This window comes from Salvelinus alpinus, chromosome 13, assembly GCF_045679555.1.
Source record: "Salvelinus alpinus chromosome 13, SLU_Salpinus.1, whole genome shotgun sequence".
In the NCBI taxonomy this organism is placed as follows: domain Eukaryota; kingdom Metazoa; phylum Chordata; class Actinopteri; order Salmoniformes; family Salmonidae; genus Salvelinus; species Salvelinus alpinus.
In genome coordinates, this window is record NC_092098.1 from 23,030,308 (window position 1) to 23,037,921 (window position 7,614).

The 7,614-nt window shown below is 44.0% G+C and overlaps 1 long non-coding RNA gene across 1 annotated transcript; it reads left to right on the forward strand.

Annotated features, from left to right (window-relative positions):
- The first annotated feature begins 1,061 nt into the window (after positions 1-1,061).
- LOC139537406 (uncharacterized) lies at positions 1,062-2,246 on the forward strand. The gene is made up of 3 exons (XR_011667525.1): positions 1,062-1,322; positions 1,424-1,507; positions 1,734-2,246. It is a non-coding gene; the product is annotated as an uncharacterized lncRNA (long non-coding RNA).
- The last annotated feature ends 5,368 nt before the right edge of the window (positions 2,247-7,614 follow it).

The following is a 7,614-nucleotide window of genomic DNA, read 5'->3' on the forward strand; positions in this document are numbered from 1 at the left end:
ACAACATTTTACGTAGGGCCCTCAAAAGGCTAGGGCTGGCTCTGACTGCATGTGTTGGTATGGATGTGGGTATGCAGACCTGCAAACCATTGCGGCCCCTCATGATGAGTTAAGATTTTTTATCGCCCCATCCTCGACATAGTTGCCAGTCCCTATTTTAAATGGTTGAAAGCTCAGTGATAACACATTCAGGTGACAATTAAACCAAAAATCTGGCATTGATTTTCCATTGGAATTTGGTTGTGCTTTTAGATGGTTGAAAGCATAGTAATAACATATTGGGAATTCAACAAACTTTTGGCTGTGTTTTTGAGTGAGTGAAAAGATGTTGGAATCTCATTGATCAATGTATCTACTAAATATTACCCAATTCTCCACGTTGAAATTACGTGGTGTACCCATAGGCGGAAATCCCAGGGGGGACGGGGGGGACACGACCCCCCCCATCCTGGGGAAAATATGATTTGTCCCCCCCAATATATCACTGTAAACATAACTATGTAATTTCAATAATATTAATAATACGCAATGAAAGCACTTGTGCTGATTATAGACACTTAATAGCGCGTTTTTAAGTTTCACAAGATTGCGACCCCCCCGCCCTTTGCCCCACAATGATTTGATCCACTGCCAGTTCTTTAGTTTGCAAGGTAATAGAGGGTTCGTATCTACTGTCCGAAAGGCACTCAGTGTACGTAACTGACGTGAGGTAATCCAGTCAATCGCGCCATAGCAATGTATATATTTTTTTAATGTTGCAGGGTTCACACACTAGCTGAATTTGCAGAGCTAGCGCGCAAACTAAAGCAAACCTTAACTATCAAGCTAGCTAGTACCTATTCCATTTATGTGGCGTCGTCAAAGATGGAATATTTGCTATCGTCAATTTATTCCAAGATTAGCATGCAGCTGTAGTGCTTCAAAGTCCCTGTGATAAGGTTAGCGATAAACTGAAGTCCAAACTGAACAGAACTACACTATCTTATACCATTGTCTTAAATATATTAAATGGTCTCGTTGCAAAAGCAAAATTGTCGCTAGTGAATATATATATTTTTTCACCTTTAACCAGGTAGCAAAGATTATAGCAAACACCACAGAAACGGAATTGGTGCTCGCTAGCTTTGCAAATTCAGCTATTGTTGGAAGCCTGCCAATATGAAACAAACTATGTTAAAATTTCAAAACGTTGCAGCATGTGTTGTGTAAATGTGTGTGTGTGCAGCTAGACCGGTCAGCCAGCCAGCCAGCCAGGTAGAAAAATGTCAGAAAAAAGTAAAAAGACGGACATCAGAGTATTTTTCAGTACACCAAAACGCAAAGTAAGAACTCTAGTAGCCTAATATCTCAAAGACCAGTTGATAAAATGTTCATAAGAAAGAAGTGAAATGCTAATGGAAATGTTTCACAATGATGTCATTAGGCAGAGCAGGCAACAGATGGCACACAGACAGCAGAGCTGGGGACAGATATGCAGGGACAGACTGGCAGAGACAGGGAGTCTCAGGTAAGTTTGTTGAGTCTTTGTTTGGCAACATTATGAAAGGTTCTCAATTTTTTTGATTTGTAAAATAGGGACATAATTGGAAAATGCCATGGATACCCCCACTCTCAACTTAAACTGGTGACTGAACCAAGATTTGTTTAAGGCAATGGTATTGCTGTTGTGATTAATTGTGTAGTTTTGGGTACCGGTAGTTAGGAGTACAGCAAACACCTTATTTCTTTTCTAGGAGACAGACTGTGAGTCAGTGAGGGTGGTGAAAGGGAAAGAGCCAAGGAGAGAGACTTCAGAGGACAGTGTCACAGCCACGGCAGGACCAGGTGTCACCCTTGTTGCCAGCAGCACCAGTATAGGGGACAGTGGCACAGCATCGTCCAGTTACCTCAGTGATGACACAGAACCATATCAGCCACACCCACAATTTATAGAACCGCAAACTCTTGCAAACAGAGTGTTGACGTTTCAAGAGAGAGGAACACTGCACTGATAAGGAACACTGCTATAACTATTATTAGTAGTAGTATTATAATGATTTAAACAAGTTGGGACAACCCTTCAGTTAACTACTGTACCTAACAATTATCCAGTAGTAGTGATTATGGTCCCTCAATATACATTTAACATATTACAACATAGTCTATGTGTTACAGCACTACTTTTGGTGTCCCCCTCAGGAATTGCTCCTGAGAAAATTTCATGTAATTGTCCCCTCCAAGGTTGATATCAGATTTTCGCCCCTGGTGTACCCACTGGGCTGTCATACTACCAGCTGCAATACACATCTTTGAGTTTGACTTCTCCGATTCGCAACTGTCCAACACCGGGTGGCAGCAGCGTTGCTTAGTAACCACAGCACATGGCTGACCTTATCGGTGTGGTCATAAAAATGTATGAAGTCCTATTATTTATTTTACTTAATTTCTTCTCTGCCTTGTAGTCTCTCTCCCCCTCTCCCCTCTCCACCTGCCCCTCTCCCTCACCCTCTCACTCATACTCACGCTCGCTCACACACACATACACACACGAATCCTGGCCGGATAGAGCAAACAGAGGTTACATTCAACCATGTGTGTGTGCACCATAGAAATATAATTAATAGAAAGGACTTGGAACCTCTAACCTTGGCAATTTGACTGGTAAAGTAATGGGTACACATAATGGCTACCTGGTACTGTGATGCAATAATTTACATGGTAGTGTACAAAGATCATTCAAATTATGATAACTTATGTGGCTCATGCAATGGAATGTATTTTTTTTTGCTATGTCAGTTGACACAGCACAGATTGATGTGTACACTTCCTGCTTTTACTTCCTGTTCTGCTCCAATGGGTACTCTCAAAATGCCAGTACACCCATTCAGCCAGCATTGACTTCAATGGGGACTTCCGCTCTATTAATTCTATTTCTATGGTGTGCACATGATTTTGTGTGTGTGTGTCTGTCTGTGCACGAGTGTATGTGAGGGGCAGTGGTGGTAATGATGGGCTATCTGACACAAGTCACAGACTGTAACAAGCAGTCGGCAGGGTGGCTGTTGGGGAACAACATTCAGGGACGGACACATCAGCCATGACACACACACACACACACACACACACACACACACACACACACACACACACACACACACACACACACACACACACACACACACACACACACACACACACACACACACACACACACACACACACACACACACACACACACACACACACACACACACACACACACACACACACACACACACACACACACACACACACACACACACACACAGCACAGCACAGCACAGCACAGCACAGCACAGCACAGCACAGCACAGCACAGCACAGCACACGACAGACAGACAGCACAGACAGACAGACAGACAGACAGACAGACAGACAGACAGACAGACAGACAGACAGACAGACAGACAGACAGACAGACAGACAGACAGACAGGCAGGCAGGCAGGCAGGCAGACAGGCAGGCAGGCAGGCAGGCACGCACGCACGCACGCACGCACACACAGAGAGAGAGGACAGGGAGGTAGGACCATACTGACTTTGAATACACTGTAGGATTTTCAGCCTGTTTGGACATCAAGCTTTGGAAGGATCTGATATGCTGAAAATAATTATGCGTTTCATAAAAGCCCTTGATGTGGGATTAAGAGAGAGGATGACATTTAGATTGATCACTTATTCCCTGATGTGGAGTGTGATGTCATGTGCTTGTCATATTAATGACATACTGTATTAATCTATCAAATTCTTTAAAGGCCCTTCATATGGGGTGACACGGTTTGATTCATTGTATTGCAAATCCACACTATCCGTGGCCCTAAATGCAGGGGTGGAACTAACAAATTACAAATTGTCTTATTACTGTAATTGAGTAGCTTTTCTGAGTACTTAGTGTTTTTCTAAATCAGAAATTTTACTTAAGTATGTTTTGAATTAAGTGCTTTACTTTGCTACCTTTCTAAAACCATCTGTTACAGAGTACAACTTTGTAGGCTATCCATGATAGTAAACCATGATGGCACAGAAAGTTTGAGGGCGGGAGCACCTTGGACCCAGATTTTATTTTATTGTTGTTTAGTCAGTGACCAATCAAAAACAATTTCTTGCATCAAGTTCAAAACAGGCCAATCAAATCAAGCTGTGCACACAAACTAAATGATGATGATCAGAAGATTTTCAAAAAGGCAAAAATAACTTAGTTAGAGAGACGTATCATGAAATAGAGAAAAGGTTTGGTAACATTTCATTTGAAAGGGTACTTATTACAATGTATTTACACATGTACAGTGCATTCGGAAAGAATTCAGACCTGTTGACTTTTTCCACATTTTGTTACATTACAGACTTATTCTAAAATAGATTAAAAAAATTTTTTCCCTCATCAACCACCAAGACTCTTCCTAGAGCTGGCCGCACAGCCAAACTGAGCAATCTATTCTATTGTGCCCCTTTTACTCTCTGTTCCGAATGTACTAGACGACCAGTTCTGATAGCCTTTAGCTGTACCCTTAACCTACTCCTCCTCTGTTCCTCTGGTGATGTATAGGTTAATCCAGGCCCTGCAGTGCCTAGCTCCACCCCTACTCCCCAGGTGCTCTCATTTGTTGACTTCTTTAACCGTAAAAGCCTTGGTTTCATGCATGTTAACATTAGAAGCCTTCTCCCTAAGTTTGTTTTATTCACTGCTTTAGCACACTCTGCCAACCCGAATGTCCTAGTCGTGTCTGAATCCTGGCTTAGTAAGACCACCAAAAACCCTGAAATTTCCATCCCTAACTATAACATCTTCCGATGAGATAGAACTGCCGAAGGGGCCGGTGTTGCAATATACTGCAGAGATAGCCTGCAGAGTTCTGTTTTACTATCCAGTACCAGTATCCAGCTTCTACTTTTAAAAATCCACCTTTCCAGAAACAAGTCTCTCACCGTTGCCGCTTGCTATAGACCACCCTCTGCCCCCAGCTGTGCCCTGGACACCATATGTGAATTGATTGCCCCCCATCTATCTTCAGAGCTAGTGCTCCTAGGTGACCTAAACTGGGACATGCTTAACACTCCGGCCATCCTACAATCTAAGCTTGATGCCTTCAATCTCACACAAATTATCAATAAACCCACCAGGTACAACACAAATCCGTAAACACGGGCACCCTCATAGATATCATCCAAACCAACTTGCCCTCCAAATACACCTCTGCTGTTTTCAACCAAGATATCAGCGATCACTGCCTCATTGCCTGCATCCGTAATGGGTCTGCGGTCAAACGACCACTCCTCATCACTGTCAAATGCTCCTTAAAACACTTCAGCGAGCAGGCCTTTCTAATCGACCTGGCCCGGGTATCCTGGAAGGATATTGATCTCATCCCGTCAGTAGAAGATGCCTGGTTATTCTTTAAAAGTGCCTTCCTCACTATCTTAAATAAGCATGCCCCATTCAAAAAATGTAGAACCAGGAACAGATATAGCCCTTGGTTCTCTCCAGACCTGACTGCCCTTGACCAGCACAAAAACATCCTGTTGTGTTCTGCATTAGCATCGAATAGCCCCTGCGATATGTAACTTTTCAGGGAAGTTAGGAACCAGTATACACAGGCAGTTAGGAAAGCAAAGGATAGCTTTTTCAAGCTGAAATTTTCATCCTGTAGCACAAACTCAAAAAAGTTCTGGGACACTGTAAAGTCCATGGAGAATAAGAGCACCTCCTCCCAGCTGCCCACTGCACTGAGGCTAGGAAACACTGTCACCACCGATAAATCCACTATAATTGAGAATTTCAATGAGCATTTTTCTACAGCTAGCCATGCTTTCCACCTGGCTCCCCCTACCCCGATCAACAGCCCTGCACCCCCCACAGCAACTCGCCCAAGCCTCCCCCATTTTTCTTTCACCCAAATCCAGATAGCTGATGTTCTGAAAGAGCTGCAAAATCTGGACCCCTACAAATCAGCCGGACTAGACAATCTGGACCCTCTCTTTCTAAAATGATCTGCCGAAATTGTTGCAACCCCTATTACTAGCCTGTTCAACCTCTCTTTCGTATCGTTTGAGATTCCCAAAGATTGGAAAGCAGCTGCTGCAGTCAACCCCCTCTTCAAAGGGGGAGACACTCTAGACCCAAACTGCTATAGACCTATATCTATCCTACCCTGCCTTTCTAAGGTCTTCGAAAGCCAAGTTAACAAACAGATTACCGACCATTTTGAATCCCACCGTACCTTCTCCGCTTTGCAATCTGGTTTCAGAGCTGGTCATGGGTGCACCTCAGCCACGCTCAAGGTCCTAAACGATATCATAACCGCCATCGATAAGAGGCATTACTGTGCAGCCGTCTTCATCGACCTGGCCAAGGCTTTCGACTCTGTCAATCACCACATTCTTATCGGCAGACTCAACAGCCTTGGTTTCTCAAATGATTGCCTCGCCTGGTTCACCAACTACTTCTCTGATAGAGTTCAGTGTGTCAAATCAGAGGGCCTGTTGTCCGGACCTCTGGCAGTCTCTATGGGGGTGCCACAGGGTTCTATTCTCGGGCCGACTCTCTTCTCTGTATACATCAATGATGTCGCTCTTGCTGCTGGTGATTCTTTGATCCAACTCTACGCAGACTACACCATTCTGTATACCTCTGGCCCTTTTTTGGACACTGTGTTAACTAACCTCCAGACGAACTTCAATGCCATACAACTCTCCTTCCGTGGCCTCCAACTGCTCTTAAATGCAAGTAAAACTAAATGCATGCTATTCAAGCGATCGCTGCACGCACCTGCACCTCCGTTCAGCATCACTACTCTGGACGGTTCTGACTTAGAATATGTGGACAACTACAAATACCTAAGTGTCTGGTTAGACTGTAAACTCTCCTTCCAGACTCACATGAAGTATCTCCAATCCAAAATTAAATCTAGAATCGGCTTCCTATTTCGCAACAAAGCATCCTTCACTCATGCTGCCAAACATACCCTCGTAAAACTGACCATCCTACCGATCCTCGACTTTGACGATGTCATTTACAAAATAGCCTCCAACACTCTACTCAACAAATTGGATGCAGTCTATTACAGTGCCATCCGTTTTGTCCCCAAAGCCCCATATACTACCCACCACTGCGACCTGTACTCTCTCGTTGGCTGGCCCTGGCTTCATACTCACCACCAAACCCACTGGCTCCAGGTCATCTACAAGTCTCTGCTAGGTAAAGCCCCACGTTATCTCAGCTCACTGGTCACCATAGCAGCACCCACCCGTAGCACTCGCTCCAGCAGGTATATCTCACTGGTCACCCCCAAAGCAAATTCTTCCTTTGGCCGCCTTTCCTTCCAGGTCTCTGCTGCCAATGACTGGAACGAACTGCAAAAATCACTGAAGCTGGAAACTCATATCTCCCTCACTAGCTTTAAGCACCAGCTGTCAGAGCAGCTCATAGATCACTGCACCTGTACATAGCCCATCTGTAAATAGCCCATCCAACTACCTCATCCCCATAGTGTATTTATTTATTTATCTTGCTCCTTTGCACCCAAGTATCTCTACTTGCACATTCATCTTCTGCACATCTACCATTCCAGTGTTTAATTGCTATATTGTAATTACTTCA